Source organism: Pongo pygmaeus, chromosome 10 (assembly GCF_028885625.2).
Source record: "Pongo pygmaeus isolate AG05252 chromosome 10, NHGRI_mPonPyg2-v2.0_pri, whole genome shotgun sequence".
NCBI classification, from domain to species: domain Eukaryota; kingdom Metazoa; phylum Chordata; class Mammalia; order Primates; family Hominidae; genus Pongo; species Pongo pygmaeus.
The window spans coordinates 114,773,985-114,798,029 of record NC_072383.2 but is presented as its reverse complement, the minus strand read 5'-3'; the positions used below and the strand labels follow the sequence as shown (position 1 = coordinate 114,798,029).

The following is a 24,045-nucleotide window of genomic DNA, read 5'->3' as shown; positions in this document are numbered from 1 at the left end:
TCAATGTAATTTTTTCTCTATATTGACATCTTTTGTTATTCATATCCTTGGGAAAAGAATAAGTAGAAAAGACAACTTTGGGTTTGCCCTCGAGTGGTGACAACTAAAATCAAACATACCAAATTTCTGTTTTCTAAGATTTAGGTTGAACTTGAAAAAAAGCTTTTGCATTCAGAATATGTTTTAAAACAAACCAGTGAAAATCATTTGGAAATGATTCCAGTCATGCAGGTTCTCTCTCTTGGGAAGGCGTTTGTTTTCTAATTTAATCTCAATCCACATTTTATTACTGGAGAATTTGAAATCTATACACTTTAGTCTTTGAATGTCATTTTTAGGAAACAGTTTATTGCCCTCAATAACAGTGGACCTTTGATCTTTTCTGGTATCAGGTATACAGAAGCTAAGTTAACAAAAATAGCAACTTGCTAATTTATTTTCTGGGTTAATTTGCTGTCACTGACTCTTGGGCAGATCTACTCTGTGCTTGGGTGATACTCCAGAGAGCATCACATGTTTTCAGATATTCTAATTACTTTTGTATGTGCTGATAGCACATGTGCACACCCCCCCCACCCCCACCACACATATACGCATACACACTGAAAGTATATTACTGTAACTATGGTTTTTGTCTTCTCCCCTCTTAACTTCAGACTTTTTAAAACTTTTTTATTTTCTTACATTACCTAACATACATATTTAAGAAATATAAATACTTTTTTGGTTTAATAGCAAAGCGTGTATTTTGTGTAACAATACATTATTAGCTCATACCAGAAGTGTTTTGATGTAGGAGAACCATATTTAGCATTTTGAAACTTTCCCTTCCTTTCCTTTCTTCATCCTCCCCTTTATCTCCTCAAAGATAACAACCTGCTATTCCATTTTCTGAATTAATTTGCTATCACTGACTCATGGGCAAACCTGCCCTGTTCTTGAGTGGTACGCCTTCTCTCCATCCTCCTCTTTTTCCCCAGACTCTGTTATAGCCCAGTCATCTGTGTTATTTAGCTTGTAGAGATGCCCAGATGAGAAGGCAGAGAAGGGATCCCTAGTCTAGAAGGTGAGCAGACACTTCAAATGTGAATGGTAAAGCAAGCCTCTTTTTAATGTCCAGAAAAATGAGATCAGCAGCTATCTATATTTTTTTCTGTTTTACTCATAAATTTACTTTGCACATGTGGTGCCTATCTGTTAATAAGGGCTTGCTGAATGGGAAATCCATAGATAAATATTAATGGGACAGTTTGGACTTACATAATCATGCATAATAGTTTTACAGCTTTTTTTTTTGTAGCTCTATAAAATATTTAGTCATTTTCTGAGAGTCTATCTGAGGGAGTTAAGGTATTCTGCCATTTGAATATATTTGGGGCTTGTGTGAAAAGTGAGAAGAGGGATGAAGTTAGAGTCTTGGGGATCATCAACATTTGTAGAATGGGTACAGAAACAAGAATACATAAAGGAGACTGAAGAGTCAACTGGAAATGAGAACCAAGAGAGACTGGTGTTATCAGAACCATGGAATTTTAAAGTTTCAAGATTGATCAGCTGTGTCTGCCATAGAGGCATGTAAAACATGTAATATAAAGACTATTAGATTTGGCAATTATGTAGTCATGGTGACTATAACATTGGCAGTTTCAAGTGGTAAAATTCAGATTGCAGTAGCTTGCATTATAAATGGCAGTTGAAGTGAAGATACTGAATGTAGAGCTCTTGCCATATTTTTTACAAGTAGCTGCAAAACACAAAACTGTTGATTCCAGGAAGGGAGCAGACAAACACTTAATAAGGGCTTGTGATAAAGTTTTATAGTGGTAGCTATAATTTTAAAAAGTACCTTCCGTGTACCAGGTACTTTGCTCTGTAGTTTCATAAACGTATATAGGGGAATGTTAAATTGAAAGACCACTTCAACCAGAGGTGATGATAGTTAAATACAGTATTTGCTTTCTATCTAACTCTTCTAGTTTTTTCTTTTTTTCTTAATAACTTAAAAGAAGTTATGACTGTTAGTTTTTATTTTTCATTTGTGCTATTAGTGGTCTAAACAGTATATGTCAACAATAATTATGATTTTTACACTTTAAAGTAAAATATATTTAAATATGTGCTATTTTCAAGAAGGATTGAAAATACCTTATAGTAAAAGTAAAAGATATACCTTGTTTTTTAAATTCTTTTTTATAGTAAAAGACATACCTTGTTTTTTAATTCTTTTTTTTTTTGAGACAGAGTTCCGCTCTGTCGCCCAGGCTGGAGTGCACAGGCGCGATGTCAGCTCACTGCAGTGTCCCCCAGGTTCAAGCAATTCTCCTGCCTCAGCCTCCCAAGTAGCTGGGATCACAGGCATGCACCACCACACCTGGCTAATTTTGTATTTTTAGTAGAGACGGGATTTCACCATGTTGGCCAGGCTGGTCTCGAACTCTTGACCTCAGGTGATCCACCTGCCTTGGCCTCCCAAAGTGCTGGGAGTACAGGCGTCAGCCACTGCGCCTGACCTATACCTTGTTTTTTAATATACTGGAGAGGTTGAGAGAATACCATTATTGTAATTCCTTTTTAAATTCCTGCTACATAACTGAAACTAAGCTCGAAACAAATCTCTCCTTGTTCAGTAGACCGTTCATCCGGAAATGTAGATGATCTTCCATTAACTATTTGACCTTGTGGGACTTAGTGAATCCTTTGGGACTTCAGTTTTAGCATTTATTTCTAAATTGTCTTTTAGCTTTCGGATTCTCTGATTCTCTAAGTGAACTGAAATTGGTGAAGTCTGGACATGTCCTACCCATGTATGTCTCTGTGTATATCCATATCTTTTATTCCTTTTTTCTCTACCACTCAGAGCATGTTACCTTCATTGTATTTAGTTCTGCTGTAAGCAGAAGGTAACTCTTATATTCACCACTGCAAGAGATTTGATATCATTCTTCCCAAGAGTTGGAAAATTTTAAAAGAACATGTTTGTAGAGAGGGAAGGATTATGTTAACTTGAGTAACGATACTCATAATCAGATCAAGAAATGGGAGGAGAAATTGTAGGTCCCAAATGGGAGTGGAGGTGTTAATTTCAGTTTTTATTACAGAGGTGACCACCTATTCACCTTTGCTTAAGGTGTCTTAGCCAAAAGCCACTTTCCCTGTTGGAAACAAGTCAGTTGAAGCTTCAGAGCGTGAATGAATAAAGGTTCAAAGTTTAACCTTTTGGTAGCATGAGGGAAGTACTGTTGAGTTTATTCATATCTCAGCCTCATTTAGGATGTTGTTCATGGTATGTTTTTCTGACCAAATAATAGACTGAGCCTAAGTACCATAGAATGATATTGCAGTATATCAACTAGATCATTCTCATAGATTAATGAAATGGATTACTCTAGAAGTTGACTACATTTAAAAAGGAATGTTTTATCCTCTGCTTTGTAAATGTAGCTAAATTTGGCATACTTTGCTGAAGTATCTTAGAATTTAGAGAAAGTGTAAAAATGAATATGCCTGGAAGGTTGTTTCCATTCTTTTTTCATGGCATCTCAGTAACATGGGGGGAATTTTATGGCAAGTTAAAAACAGACTTGTCTGAGGGAAATGACTGCTTCTATTTTTATGCTATTACTATATTTTTTCATTTCCACATTTATTTTGTATTTATTTACAAAATGAGAAAACAGTTCATCTGTGTAGGCGAGAGGGGAATGTTGTCTTAATTTTAATTTGGAAAATTTCAGCTGTACTAAGTATAAATTAATTTTCCAGTGTGGCTTAACAATTTAAGAATCTTGAGATTATTACTTATGAATTCCTGTTATAGTCTACCATATATTTTTGCCACCTCTATTACTAATCCTAAAAGGATACTGTAATACTTACGGTATGTTTTCGGACTGAACCCGCTGGTTTAATAATATCAAATGTTTGTTTAGATGATATCATCCTTTTCATTTCCATTTAGTTTCTGGTTTATATTATTATAGTCGAGATTTAGTGAAAATCGCCGGGTGCTGTGGCATAAGCATATAGTCCTAGCTAGTTGAGAGACTGAGCAGGAGGATTGCTTGAGCCCAGGAGTTCAGGAGTTCAAGTCCGGCCTGGGCAACACAGTGAGATCCCATCTTTATAGAAAATAATTGAGTGAACATTACTATGGTGTGGACATAAAAGAAGGCAGATTTTAAAAGAAGATTTAAATAACTGGAAAGTGTGTATTCTATTTTCAATAATGTCATTTTCAGTTCCATAATTTCCATTGGACCTTTTTTATCATTTCTGTTTCTCAGCTGTCATTTTGTATTTGTTTATTCATTGTGAGCACATTTTCCTTTATGTCCTTAAGCTGCTTACAATAATTGCTTACAGATTTTTGCTACTAAAAAAAATCTGGATTTTCTCCATTGGTTGTGTTTTCTCTTGAATATGGGTTAGATTTTTCTTGTTTTTTCATATGTTGAATAATTTTGAATTATATTCTGAACAATGATACAGTGTGGAGACTCTGGATTCTGTTATCTTTGAACGCATTGTTTATTTGGCCTTTTCTTTTCTCCTTTTTTTTTTTTTTCTTTTTTAAGCAAGGAGTTAATTTTGGCTGAATTTTGGTCTCCTCTCCCCTCTCCTCTTTTCTTTTCTTTCTTTTTTAAGCAAGGGGTTAACTTTGGCTGAATTCAGACTCCAAACTGTTGTCTCTTTTGTGGTGGGCAGAAGCTGAAATTTCTTTACTTCTTTTATCCTAGGGTTTCTCAGCCTTGGCACTGTTGATTCATGGGCTGGATAATTGTGAGAGCTGTCCTGTGCATTGTAGGATTTTCAGCAGCATCCCTATCTCTCCCTACCTGATGCTAGTCACACCTTCCTTCCTCAGTTGTGACAACCCAAAATGTCTCCAGATAGTGCCAGAGTTTCCTTGGGAGGGCAAGTCACCGTGGTTGAAAACCACTGTTTTAGCCTTCTGAGGGCTGTTGAGAGCCTGCACCATGCACATAATTTAGGAATTGGCCAGAGATTTGGGCAGAGTTTGTGTCTCTCATTCTCTTCTTTACAGAATTTCTATTCTCATTTTCAGCAGCTGTGGTCTCTTTAACTCAGTCCTCTGGTTCTGTGCCACTAAGAATCAAGGTCGGGTTTCTGTTCAGTTTTAGCTATTGTGGTTCAGTCTGCCCTATGCTACAAACTGTTTAAAAAGGAGGATGGAGGGGTAGGTGGACAACTCTGATGAGAATGAGGATGATTGATTCAGTGCCATTTCCTCCTTCTGGTGGTAAACTCTTGCCCCTCCCCCAGGATCTTCCTGCATTTGGTAACTCCGGTTTTTGCAGGTTTTAATATCTTCTTCATAATCTATAGTTGTTATTTAAAGGGAGTGTCATGTTGGAGTGGAAGGAACTACTTTGTACCACTGGGAGGGGAACCTGATACGTATTTTAGGATGTAAAACTTGACATTGCGTACCATCCTTTGTCAAGGAGGGTACCATCTTTGAAAAAATGTATAGACATAAAAGATCTTTATTATGTATTTGGAGTTAACATTTATATAAAACCTTTTCTTGATGCACTTTCAGTGCTCTATGCAAATGTTTCTTAAGAGCCCTTGTGAACTTTTTTTGCAGAATGAGGTAGGATGATGAGAAATGAGACAGACCAGTAAGAGGAAGGAAGGTCTGGGAGGTGACCAAACAAGGCTGAAAGGCAGATGATAGGATTGTGAGGGGAATGGAGGCGATTGAGGGATGGCTGCCTGTTTGATTCGTAGTGTGCTGTTAGTAAATGGGGTCCTTTCTTTGAAAAGTGTGATCACACTTGGTAAAATTTTCTGACTGTGGCATCTGTGTAGCAACTTGGCAGCAGGGGGAAAGCATTGTAGATTAGAGTTAGATTTCAGAACATTTCTCTTTCGACAAGAATATTCATTGCTGAAAAGATGGTTAAGAATACGGTTTCATATTTTTGCTTTTGGTTGACTTCACACGTTTTTTTCGAACATTTTTTTCCTCATTAGTTTAAGGAAACAATTTAAAATGTTAAGAAAAAGATTATATAAATAAATTCTATTAAACTTAAAATTACTCAAGCTTGCCTTTTATAGATGAATTTTATGGGATTGAATAAGATAGCATAAATAAAGTAGCTAATACAGAACCTAACATCTGGTTATTGTGTAATGGTAGCTGTTTGCTATTAGTAGTGAAACTGGTAGTAGTAATATTTAGAAAAAATTAAGGATAATTTTTTATGATGTTGGTAATTTCTTGTACTAGAGAAAGCTTGCCAATCAAATACTTATGAATCAGTTTTTATATACACAATTTGCATTAAGTAAGGTAGGTGTTTCTACTATAAATCTTTCTACATAATGGCAATATAAGAAATGTCATATTGTATACTGATTTTACCCCTAAAATAATGACATCAGCTATTTTCTAATTTTAAAGAAGTAGTCTTACCAAATGTTTGAAATCACCATGATTTTGGTATGAATTTGAAAATATGGTGTTTACTAGCATTGTGGTTCTGTTGCTATCCTTCTATGGAGTCAAAGGAAAAAATTTTGAAAATGCATAATGTATATTATAACAATATGACTGTTGTGGAGTGTTAAAGGATATTATAAAAATAAAGCTTTTAAGTATGGTTGGTAGAAATTATTAGATCTGTCTCTGAGAACCTGTTAAGTGTGGCTTGCATGCTTCATTTAGGATTTTATTGAGAGTTGTATAAGATTGAAGTATAATAGCTTGATATTTATGGTTAAAGAATATCATGGGCTGGGCACAGTAGCTCACGCCTGTAATCCTAGCACTTTGGGAGGCCGAGACAGGCAGATCACTTGAGGTCGGGAGTTTGAGACCAGCCTAACCAACATGGAGAAACTCCGTCTCTACTAAAAATACAAAATTAGCTGGGTGTGGTGGTGCAGCTTGTAATCCCAGCTAGTCAGGAGGCTGAGGCAGGAGAATCGCTTGAACCCGGGAGGCAGAGGTTGCAGTGAGCTGAGATTGCACTGTTGCACTCAAGCCTGGGCAATAAGAGCGAGACTCTGTCTCAAAAAAAAAAAAAGAATTATCATGGAAAACTGTTAAATTAAAATACTAAATTTTACGGAAACTATGGAGCTGCCTCCTTGATAGAATGTCAGGTCTGTTTTTGTTGTCTTCTGCTTGTGTCTCTTGACTTGTAGTTTCTTTTGTCTCAAATCACTCTGCCCTTGTATATACTTTGGTTAGACTACTTTTGGTGAAGCACTCTCCAATAGAAGAACATAATGTGGTTCAGTTGTGTAGAGATCGCCCAAGCGTTGTCTAGCATTTCTGCTCCCCAGCAGAAGCCATTTTATCCAGCCAGAGTTGCCCTTCACAGTTCTAGCATAGTCTAAACTCATTTTCTCATTGTTCGTATTCTTTCTCTCCCACCCACTCTGTCTTCCCTGGCAATTCAAATGAAATTCCATCTCTCTTCTTTGAGTTGCTCCCCTGAAGTAACATTTCTGTTTCTTCTGGCATTTTACCTCTAAATTTATCAATAGCATGTTTATTCTTCTGTTCTTAATGTCGTGTGTGTGTGTGTGTGTGTGTGTGTGATTTTAATCTTCTCTTGAATTCATACTATAGAAGATAAGAATTTAGTCTTTCTCCTTTCCCCATTCCTACATTACTCCTGAATTGAATCTTTAATATAAAATCATTTATTTTAGTTTCCAGTGTACATCATAATTTTACCTTTTTTTCTACTCGATCTATAATTCCCAGCACAAAAGGTTGGGTTAAACTGAATAGTACATACTTTTCCTTTGTAAATCTATTTCATATGCTTTAGGATCAAAATGGTAAATGAGGTTTGAAAAGTAATCTAACATAAAACAAAAATTGAGTTATGTCATTAAAATAGAAATAGTCTCTTCACCATTCTTATCTTGATGTTAAAAGATGATCTTTTAAACTATTTTATAATTGGGTTAAGATCTTTGATTCTTATAGTTATTGGTTTTGTATGGTTATTTATCAGTGTTATTCATTATTGAGTGGTTTGTTCAAGTTTGAGCAGTTATGCTGTTTGTGACCCTTATTTTAGTATGAGTATTTTTTAATAGAAAGCCTACGGTACTGTTGGACTTTGTCCCCTGTCATGCTGGGTTGTGAATTGCAATTCTTGTAGTAGAAATAGCCTCAACACATTTTGAGATCTTAAATGTGCTTCATATATAAAGTAGGAATTTGCACACAGAGGACCCTAGAGGGAACATTGTTAGGCAACATTTCAGGGATAATTATGTACTCTTGAAGTTGAGTAGTATTGTTTCTTTAGTGTTAACTGTTATTGAGAATGTAGAAAAATAAATGGACATTGCAGTATATATAATTGAAAACAGTTGGCTAAAAGTATGTCCATGTTAACTGAGATTTTAAAAAAATGACTACATATATAGGAGGTACTTATTACTAAAAGAGAATTGGGCTGTTGGCTGGTAAATTTTGGGATTTGTCTCTGTGATTTTAAACATCAATTTCAGTGTAGTATGTCATCTCCACACCTTCATTTCTTCTTCTTTTTTTTTTTTTTGGCGACAGAGTCCTGCTCTGTTACCCAGGCTGGAGGCTGGCGGCTCACTGCAACCTCCGCCTCTTGGGTTCAAGCAGTTGTCCTGCTTCAGCCTCCTGAGTAGCTGGGATTACAGGTGCATGCCACCATGCCCGGCTAATTTTTGTATTTTAGAATTTAAGCTTTATATCAGAAAATAGTTCACCTCTTTCAAATAACTTTTTTCTGCTAATAATTTGTTGTGTTCTTGAATAAATAATATTTCTGGGCTTTAATTTCACTATTGAAATATCACACTCAACTGGAATTCTTTAGTGAAAGAAACAAGACATTATGATATCTCTTCACAATATGTGAAAATAGAAAAATTGGGATTGTATATACTTTTACGTTTTCAGCTTTACCTGCAGCTCTCCATTTACCCCTTCTCTGAGAGCATATGCTACTGACTTGAACACAAGTATGCTCAGGTAGTAGAATGAATATGTACTGTTGTGCATTATTCCTTGATCATTTCAAGCATATTTTGTGGGTTCATAAAGGTAAGTTACCAAAGGACACTTTAAGAGTGGAAAGGCTCACCCTTTTCCCCAACCCTTAGAAACACATGGTACTAAAAATACCCAGTAAAAAATTGATGAAATCATTAAGTACATTTCAAACTAGAGGATTCTTCCTTTGAGGAATATTACACTGGTAAGTTTGAACATGGCTCAGTGTTTGAAGTACAATACAAGGTATGCTCCATAGATGATGCAGAACCAAGAGTTGTGTATTTGTGCTTTGACTTGCTATAAAATTCAAGCATTACATGTTTCAGAGCTCTTTTAATTCTTCTAGCTACATCATTGTGTAGTCTTCATTTGAGACATTGGCATCCTGTATATTTGATCTCCTTTAACTAAGGAGGAATGCAGTACCACTTGTAACTCCTTTAAACACGTCAGGCATTTTCAGAATCAGTTGAAGGTACTGAGGGACCAAGTTGTAACTGAGGCTAGGGTGATGCCAGGTAAAGGGAGGCAGAGGAACAGGGGCCAGTTGTCCTGACCCACACGATAAATGCTCAGAATTCTAAATTTTTAGCTCAAGAATTATGACTTTTTGTACGTGCAGCGTTTTCAGGAAGTGATGAACATATGCATTATTACGAGTTTTCCTGATGGATCTGAATTTGCCAACCAATAGCCTGCTCCTCTGAAAATAAATGACAGAAGTTTCAGACTTTATTATAACTCCCATTCTTAATTATGCTCTTAGTGTGCATAATCAAACTGGTCTACTCACCATATGCTATGTTTCTGCTTCTGTGCTTTTCGTTTCTAAACCCTGAGTAGGAATGATGTCCACTTTGTTGTGCGGGTGTTTTTTTTTTTTTCTCTCTTCCTTGAGACAGTCTCGTTCTGTCTTCCAGGCTGAAGTGCAGTGACGCGATTTTGACTCACTGCAGCCTCCATGCCAGGTTCAAGTGATCCTCATGCCTCAGCCTCCTGAGTAGCTGGGATTATAGGCATGTACCACCACGCCTGGCTAATTTTTGTAGTTTTAGTAGAGACAGTTTTGCCAGATGGCCAGGCTGGTCTCGAACTCCTGGCCTCAAGTGATCTACCCAACTTGGCCTCCCAAAGTGCTGGGATTACAGATATGAGCCACCACGCCTGGCCTGCACAAGATTAAATGAGATAATAAATGTAAATGACTGAATGAGTGACTAGATAAATCTTTGAAAGCCTGCTTCATAAATTTTTCTTGGTTCTCATAGTACCTTATGCAGTTTTATTAAACCTATCAACTTGTCAAAATTAAATGATCCTAATTTAGGGATAGTAGTGTGTAACATTTTATTATTCCTGTTTCAAATCATTTGATGTTGTTTACATATATTCAGGTCCTTTGTTCTATAAATCATTCATTAAAAGCAGATGCTGGCACTGCCATAACATTCCCTCCCTTAGACCAAATGTTTTCAGAGGTTTGACTTTGGTCTTATATTCATATGTAGTTGTAAAGAGGCCTTTTGACTATTAGGACCCACTACAAGTGTGGTAGTCCATTTTCAATATTTCACGCATAATATGGAGTTCTTTTTTTTTTTCTTTTTATAATTTTAAAAATGTGGATTGCTTCATGAATTTGCATGTCATCGTTGTGCAGGGGCCATGTTAATCTTTTCTGTAGGGTTCCAATTTTTGTGTATGTACTTCTGAAGCGAACAAGAGGAAGTTCTACATAGTGCTGAGCCAAGTATCTTTAATAGTAAGATGAGAGAGCAACTCTGGGTAATAAAGAGGCAGCCTAGGTAAAAAGCGACCCAGACAGAAGTGGATCCAGAGTCAGTTATCAGGTGAGGAAAGAAGCAAGTTCCTTACAAACCACCAACACTTCTATATATTTTTTCTCATTTGGATGGACATGATTCAACACATGTAGAGACATATTTACTCATTTGCTTTTTACTTTGCTTGCTCCTCACCTGTTCCTCATAAGTATACCCCCAAAAGTGAAAGTTTTTCCCCTTCTTAGGCACTTGTCACTTCTGTAGCTTGAAATGAAAAGAGTGATCTAGATAAGAATGTTTGACATGAAGTAAAGAAAATTAGAAAGAATAAGTGGAAAATTGAGAGTAAAATAAGTTGTTATCTCTATATTTAGTTTACTGGCATAGTCTGTCATTGGAAGTAACTAATTATACGAATATTGCCGTTTATTCTTTTGTCCTTAGCCCTGTATTTAATGAAGTACTAAAATGTTTCTTTGGAGGGAATTTAATTCTATATCACTCACTCATTCACTCTTTTAAACTTTCATTAATAGCACTTTTAAAAAAAGAATGTATTCATAGATCATCCCAAACATTTAAACAAGTCTATTGTGTATTTTTCTGATTATAAAAGGATTGAATGTATTTATTATTTTTTTGAGACAGGGTCTCATTCTGCTGCCCAGGCTGGAGTGCAGTGGCAGGATCACAGCTCACTGCAGCCTCAACTTCCTGGGCTCAGGTAATCCTCCCACCTCAATCACCTTAGTAGCTGGGACTATAGGCATGTGCCGCCACGCGTGGGTAATTTTTGTATTTTTTGTAGAGACAGGGTCTCATTATGTTTCCCGGGCTGTTCTCAAACTCAAGTGCCTTGGCCTTCCAAAGTGCTGGGATTACAGATGTGTGCCACTGTGCCCAGCCTGAATATATTTATTAAATGTTAGAAAATGTTGAAAACCACATAGACTTATAAGATAGTTGAATTATATTCTAACATATAGCTATATCCACTATTTTAATACAGGAGTATGTGTAGAATCTTTTTTTATGCTATATATATTCTTATACATACATTCCTCCAAAGTACTTGGTAATTAGTGAAATCTTTAAATTTTGGCTTTTAAAAATAGTTATTTCTAGATATACTAGAAAAGGACTTCAGCATCCTGAAGTACAGTTTACAAAAAGACAAAATTAGCATCGTAATGCAAATATAAAACAAATAATTGCCAAACATTTTCATAACTCATTAATTAGTGAGGGAACAGGTATGATGTTAAAAGCAGTTTAAGGAGCATTAGACTAGTTAGGACTTTATAGAAAATTTATAAAAGAATATAAGGATAAGATTGCTGAGTTAGTTACAGAAGTGGTTAATGTCCTGAGGAGTGCAAGCCATAATAGGGGCTCTCTCTTTGTCAGGACAGAAACTGTTTCTACTGTCCACAAATCTACAAATTAATGTAAAACCTCATTAAATCTGTGACCTTTAAAGAACAGTGAAATGTGGATTGTGCAAAGTATGTTCCCTTAAATCAGAAGTTCCTGAACTTTATTGTTTTTATAGTGCCCTAGGAATACCTTGGTATTCCTATAGGCCAAAAGAAATACCTAACAGTTCTAGTTACTAAGTACAAATAATAAGTATTTATGTACTGATAACTTAGTAACTGTTTCAACAAATAATGCACATACTGCAGTGAAACAATGAAATTTATTCTTAAATAGCTGCAGTTGCTTGTTAACAGGATGTATATGCCTGTTGAACACTGCACAACTCAAACCAAAGAATCAGGCTGGAAATCACTACTCTTATTTTCTATCTGCAATGATTTTACTTTGTATCACAGCTACCACTGAAAAAACCAGTTTCACAAATATTTGACTTCATTGAAGGTAAGGTAGTACAGTCTAATACTGAAACTGTGAACTTGAGCTAGTAGTTTGCATGTTCTCTGACAAATGTTACTTTGTTTCCTAAAAAATTTAGAATGTCCTATAGTACCCTTGTGAATTTGCTGCAGTGGTCTGGGGTGCTTTGGTACATGGTTTGGGAATCTGAGGTCTAGATGATCCTCACATGTGCCTTTCTCTCTATATGGCATTGAAAGGACAAGCTGTCCTCCATTCACCTTATTTCAAACTTTTGAATAAAATTTCTTAAGTATCTTGGGGAACTTCTAATTGTTATAGTTATTTTTGTCAGATTTTTATTTTAAATTGCATGCTGGATGGTGTTAGTCTCACTGATTGTCCAAGTATATTCTCTACTCTGTTTATCCAAACCCTGCCAAGTATATAAAGGTCAGCCCCCTGTGCCCAATTGTTCTCGTTCACTAATTGATCATGCCACTGTGTCGCACTCAAGTTATAATATAGCACAAGGGTGTCCAACCTTTTGGCTTCCCTGGGCCATATTGGAAGAAGAAGAATTGTCTTGGGCCATACATGAAATATACTAGCACTAATGGTAGCTAATGAGCTAAAAAAAAAAACACACATAGACATCTCAAATGTTTTAAGAAAGTTTATGAATTTGTGTTGGGCTGCATTCAAAGCTGTTCTGGGCCACATGTGGCCCATGGTTTACGGGTTGGACAAGCTTGGTATAGCTTATTCAAAACTTTTGGATCTCAGAACACCTGTTAACAAAATTGAGGACCCCAGGATGCTTTTGTTTATGTGGATTCTTATCAATATTTATGATAAAATATTCAAATGGAGGAAATTTGGAAGGCTGAGGCTGGTGAATCGCATGAGCCCAGGAATTCGAGACCAGCCTAGGCAACATGGTAAAACCCTGTCTCTATAAAAAAAAATACCAATATTAGCCGTGGTGGTACACGCTTGTAGTCCCAGCTACTTGGGGAGCTGAGGCAGGAGGATCGCTTGAGCCCACGAGGTCAAGGCTCCAATGAGCTGTGATCACGCCACTGTACTCCAGCCTGGATGACAGAGACCCTGTCGCAAAAAAGTAAATAATAATAATAATGAATAAAAAGGCTGGGTGCGGCAGCTCATGCTCGTAATCTGAGCCCTTTGGGAGGCCAAGGCGGGAGAATCCCTTGAGCCTAGCAGTTCGAGATCAGCCTGAGCAATATAGTGAGGACCCCCCCATCTCTACAAAAGGTTAAAAAAAGTTAGCTGGGCATGGTGGTGTGTGCCTGTAGTCCCAGCTACTTGGGAGGCTGAGGTGGGAGGACTGCTTGAGCCTGGGAGATTGAGGCTGCAGTAAGGTGTAATTATACCACTGCCAGTCTGGGTGACAGAGTGAGACCATCTCAAAAAAACCCACCACCACCACCACCACCACCAAATAAAACTGAGAAAAGTTATGTATGACTTATAAAATAATAATAATAAACCCACTACATGTTAACATAAATGATTATATTTTAGCTAAAATAACTATATTTTAAAACAAAATGTGGTAAGAATAACGGCACTGTTTTTGCAAATTTCTTTAATATCTGGCTTAAGTGAATACAGCTGTGTTGTAGTCTTTTGACATCACAATTCCATGTAGCCTCTGGAAAACTCCACTGTACACTTGGAGAAAGAGTGAAAAAGATAAATAATATCTTGATGTCATTCTGAAATAGTTTTGACCTGCTGCCTGCTTGGAGTGGAGTTTCATATTCTTTTTTAAATTTTTAGTCTTTTTTTATTCTTTTTCTTTTGCTCTAGGATACATATCGTGAGATTTTATATTCTTAGACAATTTCAAAGTAGATGTGGTTTGTAAGCATTTTACTTTTAGGAGGGGCAGGTGAACTTTTACTGTAAAGGACCAGATAATTAGTATTTTTGGCTTTGTAGGGTACATGGGCTCTGTCAAATCTAGTCAGGTCTCACATTGTACTGAGAAAGCAGCCATAGATGATAGGTAAGCAAAGAGGCATAGGTTGTTCCAATAAAGCTTTATTTACAAGAAATGGGTGGCAGGATGTAATTTGCCTTGGGGTTATAATTTGTTGAACTCTGGTCTTAAGAGGGATATTAGTGTTCAGACAAGTTAAGTCATAAGCTGAGAACCATGCATCTACAAAGTCTAGGATCTTGGGTTTAAATTCAGGCCTTTCTAGGTTCATAACCACTATTTTTTCAGTTATTTATTCTGCTTTCACTAATAAAGTTAATATTTATAAATTATATGTAGAAATGATGATGAATTATAAAGTGTTAAAATAATTTATCTCTTTACAAAATTGCAGAGTCTGGCGTTTAGAATTGCCCAAGAAATGATTGGATGAATGTTTGAGTCTTTATCCTAATAATTCATATGCAAAGCAGAGCATTTTAATTGTTTTTCTTTCTTCCTTTTTTTTTTTGGAGACAGTCTTACTCTGACGCCCTGGCTGGAGTGCAGTGGTGTGATCTCAGCTCACTGCAACCTCTGACTCCCGGGTTCAAGCAATTCTTGTGCCTCAGCCTCCCGAGTAGCTGGGATTACAGTTAGGTGCCACCATGCCTGGCTAATGTTTTGTGTTTTTAGTAGAGACCATCTTGGCCAGGCTGGTCTTGAGCTCCTGACCGTAAGTGATCTACACGCCTCGGCCTCCCAAAGTGTTGGGATTACAGGTGTGAGCCACAGTGCCCGGCCAATTATTTTATTAATTTACTAAAATATGTATACCTAAAAAATGTTTTCCTTTTAATAGATAAGCTCTCTACTTTATCCTATTTAAGTTATTATTTGGAATTGAAAATACATGTATATGGTACAAAATTTAGCAGCACAAAATGGTATAGTGTGAGAAAGTAAGTCTTCTATATCCACTGCCTGGCCACCCAGTTTTTCTTCTAGTGTTAATCCCTATTACCAGTTCATTTCCATTCTTTCAGAGATTAGTCTGTGCATATGTACACAAAAGTGTATGTATATATTCCCTTTCTTATACAGATAGTATATCCAGTGGTATACATAACTCTGCCTATTGTTCCATTCCTTTATTTTTACTTAACAGTTATGACATTCAGTCCAAGTATATATATGACTGTCAACTGAAAGCAAGAAGATACTTTATATTCACTCTAAATACTTGTTCTACCTTATTTACTAATTTCCAATATGTTTGTTTTGTTATCTATATTCTATGAGTAGCTCTTCTTACGGTAGTTTTTCACAAAGAAAAATGATCTTGCTTTGGCCATTAGTGGGCATGAGTAAAATAACTTTACTAAGTCCTGCCAAGGAACTCAGTATTATTATGAAGATAAGACGTAAGCATTTAAAGCCATTAGAGGTAAGACATTGTTATAATTAGTATCTTGATCTGTTAAATAGATGATAAGAAGTAAAGGTGAAAACAGGTAGATACTGATATGGGCTCTAGTAAAGAAGAGAGATTTATGAAGTTAAAGTGGGCTTTGACAAACCTGTAAGGTTTGGATGCCTTGGGGTGGAATCAAGAGGAGGGAAGCAGCAGTAAGACAGACATATGTCACTGTGGTGTCTCAAGGAAAGACTGCACTGACTGGAGAGGAAAGTGCTTGCTTAGCAGCCATGGAAGATATGAAGAGGTTGCCCTAAAAATAGGACTCCTGAGACCCAGAGAGTAGCAGAGACATTATTTTATGTCCATTTGTGCTCTGCCCTTTGGGCCCAAGATGTATAAAAGATGGTGAATTGCTTTCCTGAATTGGCAGTAATGACTGAAAAATTGGGATAGTTGCTTGTTAGAATTGTGTGATTCCAGGGCTACAGATAAATATGGTCTTGATACTTAAAGATTAAAAAAATAGCTTTAAAAAATCCTCAAAAACAAGCCTTCTTTTGAGGGCTTGGTTCAGACTTGTCGCAATATCATGGTGATTCATACATAACTTCTCCCAGTTGCTCTTGACCCCTTGCTTCTGCAGAATTCATTAACGTGCCCTGGGACTGTTTTTAGTGAGTGCATTTTGTAGTTTTTGGTTTTTGTTTTGTTTTGTTTGTAAGACAAAGCCTTCCTCTGTCACCCAGGCTGGAGTGCAGTAGTGTGATGATAGCTCACTGCAGCCTCCAACTCCTGGGCTCAAGAAGTCCTCCTGCCTCAGCCTCCTGAGTAACAGAGACTGCAGGTGTATACCACTGTGCCCAGCTAATTTGTGTATTTATTGTAGAGATAGAGTCCTACCGTGTTGTCCAGGCCAGTGTTGAATTCCTGATCTCAAGCAGTCCTCTGTCCTCGGCCTCCCAATGTGCTGGGATTACAGGGATGAGCCACCATGCTTGGCCCCCATTAAGTGCCTTTTGTATTATTTTATTTTGTCCCCTGCCAAGGATTTTAGCACTTAAAAAATCTTCTGGCTCCTATGGCTCCTGTTAATTTTTTGAGGCTAGAGTGTATCTCACACTACTGCAATTGAGAAACACCTGAAACCTATTATAGCATATTCTTTATGGTACTATCTGGTGCCACTGTAGCTTCTCCGGATGGATTAAATCACTTGGCATCTTCTTCACACTTTAAGGGAAGGGGCCAGCAGAAAGGAAGTCTATTTCCTGGAGCTTGCAGGTCTAGATGTGTACTCAAAGACAAATTGAAATGGCAGGATCAAAAGCTACAATGTGAAGATGTTCAGTAGCACAGCTTCAAGTTGGAAGGAAAAGGAACTATTATTTGTAAGTCAGGAACGGCATTTTTTGAGATACTGTGCTAATGCTTTACATAAATTATTTCCAGTGTTCACTACATACCTGGTGCTGTGTGTTATTTTCTTTGGTTTTACAGCTGAGGAAATGGCGTCCTAGGGAATCATATTACACAGATCTAGAAAGTGCTGAGAACACATTTTAAAGGAGAAGAAGGGCAGGACGTTTATGCAAACGTTTATGCAAAGACTTGTACAGTCTTTATGTCTTGTTATCCCCCACAGTAGCCTTGTGAGATTAAGTGGTAGTAGTAGTGATACTCTTAATTTTAGTTAAAGGAATTGAGATACATGGGGATAAATAACTTGACCAAGGTCACACTGCAAAGGGGCAGCTGCTAGAACAGTCTGATTCCAAGTTTCTTGCACTTAGTCTTAGTAAAGAAATAATAAATACCGTATTTCCCCCAAAAATGAAAAAGGTAAGATATAGTGGTTTAATGTTAAGTGTGAAATATTAAAGAAGAAACGAAAAACAGTGGTCATTCATTTTTTTAGCCTCTGGGTTAGAAAGTTTAATGGCAAACAGTGGAAAAACTATTTGTGGAGACCAGACGCTGTAGAGCCTTCTAGGCTTTGAAGAAAATTCCTAATCCTGTTTTTGTTTTAAATGAACCTTGCTTGCATAATAAAGCTCCAAGCAGGGTATTTAAATACATATTTAGGAAGAGGAAAATGGTTTCCATCCTTACACATTCTCTGAATTTATATGCAGTGGTCTGCATACTTGCCCTAAGGGGCTAAGCTGGATGCTGTTCTGTCAAGGGCTCCCTTGTGGTAGGCACATGGTCTGTGCCTTCCTCTAGAGCTGTCAAACTGAAAATTTTTAGTATAGTCAGGTGTGTCCAATCAATTTGAATCTTAGGGTCAAAAGGATAGAGAACAGGAGTATGGAATGGTGAGGCTTTCTGTCTGCCTCTTGAAGGTTTGCCTGAATGTTCAGTGGCTGGTGCTTAATAGTAAATTAGTAGATACAGTTTGCTCTGGAGGACAGATACATTTCTTTGTAACATTTAGCCAAAGTTACAGTTATGGAAGAAAAAATGTCATTTTTTCCCCTCCTTTATTCATTTTGTCTATTAGGTGACATAAAAGAAAAAGTATTCTTTTCTTGGGCATATTTTAAATTGGGCATATTTTAAATGTTAAAGAAAACTGAGTTTTTTGTTGTTGTTATTTTGAGGCAGAGTCTTACTCTGTCACCCAGGCTAGAGTGCAGTGGCAAGATCTTGGCTTACTGCAACCTCTGCTTCCTGGGTTCAAGGAATTCTCCTGCCTCAGCCTCCCAAGTAGCTGGGACTACAGGCTTGCACCACCACCCCCGGCTAATTTTTGTGTTTTTAGTAGAGACAGGGTTTTGCCATGTTGGCCAGGTTGGTCTTGAACTCCTGAGCTCAACTTATCCACTCGCCTTGGCGTCCCAAAGTGCTGGGATTACAGGCATGAGCCACCATGCCCAGCCAGACTTCAAGTTTCAATGTTTAACAGTATGTTTTATTTAAGGTCTGGGATTGGGGAGAAAACTGCAGTAGAGAAATACATATTAATAATAAATCGTGAGAAAACGGCTTTGATAACCACATGACCCTGTTAGCAGTCACATAAAGCTGTGAAGAAAAATGCAGTGATACATCTTATTCTTCTCTGATGCAGGATGAATCTTAAGTTGAAAAGAGTTAATTTCATGCATTCAGATCCATCATTAGGAAGATCAGTAATTGAATTCGTATTTAGAGAAAGAAGGTATGATCCATCACTCATTTAGGAAACGGAAGATAATATCATCCCTCCTACTAGAGGTGTAATTTATGTGTTTTAGAAGATTTCAAAAATTTAATTACTGACATATGTTTGGGAAGCATTCTAATAAAATCAGCTCAGGTCAAGGGCTGAACATGTACTTATTTACCTTCCCTCAATAATAGATTTTGGGTTTTCACCAAGTTTACCTTTTATCTGTTCTCTCCTTTTCTTTAGCAAATTAAGCATTTCCAGAACTCTGACAGTATTTTTTACTATCAATTATTTTGATTACAGAGAAATTAATTTCTACACTCTTTTACATTCATTTAGTTCTTGTTCTTCTTTCAGTGTTCGATGAATGCACTGAACGATTGAATGAGAGAATAGTAACCTAATACCAGTAATATAACATTGAGTCCATTGGGATGGTGGCAACAGTGTAGTTTCATTCTTGTTTTCATAAGAGAGCTAGCATGTTGGAACTCAAATAGACTTCCCAAGCTTACAGAGCTAACTGGAGCCAGACTAGAAAGAAGTCTTTTCTGTCCTTTTCTAGTCCAGTAGAAAGAACTTTCTGCTATATTGCATTGCCTCCCATGATTTAAGTACTTTTTTAAAAAACTTAGAATTTAAAAATTATAAAAATAATACATACCCATGGAAGAATTAGGCAGTGTAAGAGACTACACGTTGAGGAACAGAAGTCCCATTCTTTACCTTCTGTTTCGCCTTTTCACCAGACATATTCACAATGAATGGTCTCTAATATATTCTTTCAGAATATTCTCACATTTTATCCATATACAAGTAATTTTACTTATAATCTACCATAATATTAAGCAGAATTAAATACTTATAATTTTAATTCAAATTCCTAGTATCCAGGTGTGGACTTTCAAATGAATCAATGCTATTTTTTAACAAACAAACCTAATTTGTTTTGTTACTGGAGTTAGAAGGACTTGTGAGGTAACATTGCCCATCTATAATAAGTAAGAGGTTGAATGATTTGCATAAAGCACCACAGTATTTAATTCACTAAGTGATTCCAGTGCTTGGATTTCTGTTCTTCCCATGAATCTGTACTGCCTGTCAGTTAATTTTATTGACTTAAAAGTGAACTGTGGGCCTGGCACGGTGGCTTAACAAGGAGTTGGAGACCAGCCTGGCCAACATGGTGAAACCCTGTCTCTACTAAAAATACAAAAATTAGCCATGCATTGTGGCATGCGCCTGTGATCCCAGCTACTCAGGAGGTTGAGGCAGGAGAATTGCTTGAACCCAGGAGGCGGAGCTTGCAGTGAGCCGAGATTGCGTCACTGCACTCCAGCCTGAGTGGCAGAGCGAGACTCCATCTCAAAAAAAAAAGAAACAAAAAAACAAAAACAAACAAAAAACTGTGTATTGTAAACAGGCATGTTTCATGTGTGTACTAAAGAAGTCTCTTTAGAAAATTCAGTTTGTGAACTAATACACAGCACATAGCAGGCACATGAATATTTGGATTGAAATTAGTCTTAATTCTTTACCATTGTTCATCAAGAAAACAAGGGGTTTGGACCAGATCATTTTAAAGGACCTTTCCCACAATAAATGCTTATGACAATCCGAGATTCAAGCTGTTTTATCTTTGGACTCAAAAAGCAATTGTGTTCAGTGGCTGGGCCTGACTGTATTTCCCTACAGACCTGTGTCTACTTGTGTACTGTGTTATTTGGTGAACTACAGTGCCAGGTTTCCTATTAATCCTTTTCTCCAGTTGCTTGTTGCAGTTAAAGGGAAGTTTTACAAATGCGGAAAGTTGCAGAATAGAGCCAGGATTGTTTAGGCAACATCCAATGTGAATAAAAATCTAATCCCATGCATTTCAAATCAGATGACAACTTCTGTATCCTTCAGTGAGCTAATTTATAAGCCCATAGTACTTACACTAGGGTAGTATGGCTGGAAATAGGGATATGGAGCAGAAAGGGAATTTAAGTAGTGGTGTTGATGTTGTAATAGTAGTTTGAAGGAGATAGAGCATGGCCCATATAAAATAATGTTTACTGGCCCAGACTGGGTGTAATGTAGTATGCTAATCAGTCAGGGTGCATATACATATGTAGTGTTTCTGGGAACTCCAGGGTTTTATAAAATTCCTCTAAGTAATGCTTGTTTTGTTTAATCACTAATCACATAATATGATGAAAATATTCTTTGAGGTTTAGCACTGTAGTTGAACGTAGTGCATAAAGGTCTTTAACAAGAGTATCTGCAGAATGAGAAGCCTGCTTATTCTTCAGATGGCAAATAAAAAAACTTGCTTAGAAAACCATTTAAGCATATAATAAAAACTAGTTCTAGCTTGATTAACATTAAATCAAATAAGGTGTAGAAGCTGAAAACTTTTTCAGGTTAAATTGCCTGAAATATGAGGAGCTATCTCCAGACTGATTCTGAACACTGAGTTACCACAGTATTGGAGTGCTTTTTTACTAGTTTGATTGATTTGAGCTCACTCATCATTCAAAATGACAATAAAAGATGTTTAAAGGATCACTTGAAACATTAAGTGTTACTTGTTACTAGTTTAGAACATTGAAAGGTGCAGAAATAGCCATATCTGCCCTATAAATTAGAGTAAAATAAAATAATATTAAATCAGTCTTTAGCTTTGATGGTAGGACCTAGAAAGACTTTATAATACTATCAGTGTTTGACAATTGAACAGGGCTTGAGGGGAAGGGAGAAAGGGGCAATTTACTTGATTACTTTGTATTTTCCTTGCCTTTTATTGGCTGATGTAAGGCTTAGATTTTGAGATTGGCCTTTGGGGACAGGGGCAAAATTAATGCTAATAAATGTGTTGAAAGCGTAGATGTCTTCTAAATATGTATTAATGTAAATAGTAATGGTTCTCCCTGAAAGTTTGTTTTCATAAGAGGACTCCATATTTAGAAGCTAAAACATGTTATGATTGGGTAATGCCTATTGAGTGATTTGGCCTCATCTGTACCATGGAAGAGAATGAACTTTAATTCCAAGTTTTGTCATTATTTAGTAATCAGTTTGTAAACATATGACTCATTTTAGAAAGTTTAAGTTTTTAAAAACATTTTAGTTGAATTTAGCCAAACGTCATCTGACTGAACTTAGTTTACATTAAGCATAAGAAGTGGGCCGGGCGCAGTGGCTCACACCTGTAATCTGTGCACTTTGGGAGACCGAGGTGGGCGGATCACCTGAGGTCAGGAGTTTGAGACCAGCCTGACCAACATGGAGAAACCCTGTCTCTACTAAAAATACAAAATTAGCCGGGCATGGTGGCACATGCCTGTAGTCCCAGCTACTCGTGAGGGTGAGGCAGGAGAATCACTTGAATTCGGGAGGTGGAGGTTGTGGTGAGCTGAGATTGCACCATTGCACTCCAGCCTGGGCAACAACTGTGAAACCCTTTTCTCAAACAAAACAAAACAACAACAACAACAACAAAAGCAAGTGGGGAAAATTATTTATTATTTTAAAACAATTTGATGTGGAATTAATGTTTCACCTGTTTGAAGCACATTTCTTTCTTGAAACACCTTGACAGTGATTATTTCGGTTCATGAAATTTCATCAGTTTCCAAAATTGAAATAAAGAAGTCATTTATCTTAAAATTTAATGTCTCAAACTACGTTGAAAAGTAAAGCCGATATTGAACTGCTGGTGGTGATGTTGTCTTCTCTGTATCCTGGTATTTTTCAGTTTTCTTCAATGAACATTTATTACTTTATTAATTAAAAATACTGATATTTTGAAAATAGTAAATTTTATTCTCTTCTGAATCTTTGTATTGAAGTACACTTGATTATTTTCTTTCAAAAATTAATATCATTAGTTTATAATTGAAATTGAGTGCTAAATATTGATAGGACCAAAATATTAGCTGTCAATTATTTGTAAGATTCACTTAACAATGTTAAGAGAAAATCTAGGCACTCATGCTGGGAAACAGCGATTTTTGAAATAGTATGTTGATGATTTCTTCTAAATTCCTAAAGTGGTAGCATTAATTTGTATCTTTAAAGATTTCTGTGCTATGTAAATGTAATCTAGATGTACTTGTGTACTTTATATGCTGTCTCAATCAAGACCATCTTTAAGGGCCCGCTAGGGTGCGGCATGCTTGTATATTATTCTGGGCACTGTGTGGTTTATCATAATTCTCATCATTATGTTAGGTGCTAGGCGAGTGTTTTAGATCCTTAGTGTGGTGCTAAAGAGCCTGAACTTTGAGGCCAGACTGCCTGCATTCAAATCTTGACTTTGCTGCTTTGTACCTTAGAGAAGTAAAAGTTATTTAACCTCTCTGTTTTAGTTCATCTGTAAAAGAGAGAATTTAGGATTATAGAGATGAAATGAGTTAATACTAAAAAGTGCTTAGGAGAGTGCCTTGACCTAGTTCATAAGTATCTGCTAATTAAATACCTCATTTAATCCTCCTAACAACCTTGAGAGATAAATGATAGCATTCCCATTTTACAGATGTTGAAAGTAAAGCTCAGAGAGATTATGTGACTTGCTAAAAGGTCAGATAGCTATTAACGTGGATTTGGGATTTAAATTCTGGACTTTCAGATTCCAAAATGTGTGTTGGGATTACAGTTAGTTGCCTGTCTTATAATAGCTCCTGCCCTTGGACGTGACTCCTGGCAGTTACTTTATCTATTTTAGCCCTTAATGAATCATGCCAAGAGTGAGAGATATTTACACTTTGTAAAACTTGAATGTAATTATAACTGCATTTTGGTGGTTTCATTAAAAATTTTTAAAAAGTACTCAAAAACCAGCAGTACAAGTTGAGTACTCTTTATCCAAAATGCTTGGGACCAGGAGTGTTT

The 24,045-nt window shown here is 36.7% G+C and overlaps 1 protein-coding gene and 1 non-coding gene across 5 annotated transcripts in view; one reads left to right on the top strand and one right to left on the bottom strand.

Moving 5' to 3' along the window:
• MED13L (mediator complex subunit 13L) overlaps positions 1-24,045 on the top strand; it is a 320,014-nt gene that overhangs the window by 184,401 nt on the left and 111,568 nt on the right. The gene's annotated exons all lie outside the window — the stretch shown is intronic.
• On the bottom strand, positions 10,647-10,751 carry LOC129010983 (U6 spliceosomal RNA). Its single transcript, XR_008493132.1, has one exon. It is a non-coding gene; the product is annotated as a U6 spliceosomal RNA (small nuclear RNA).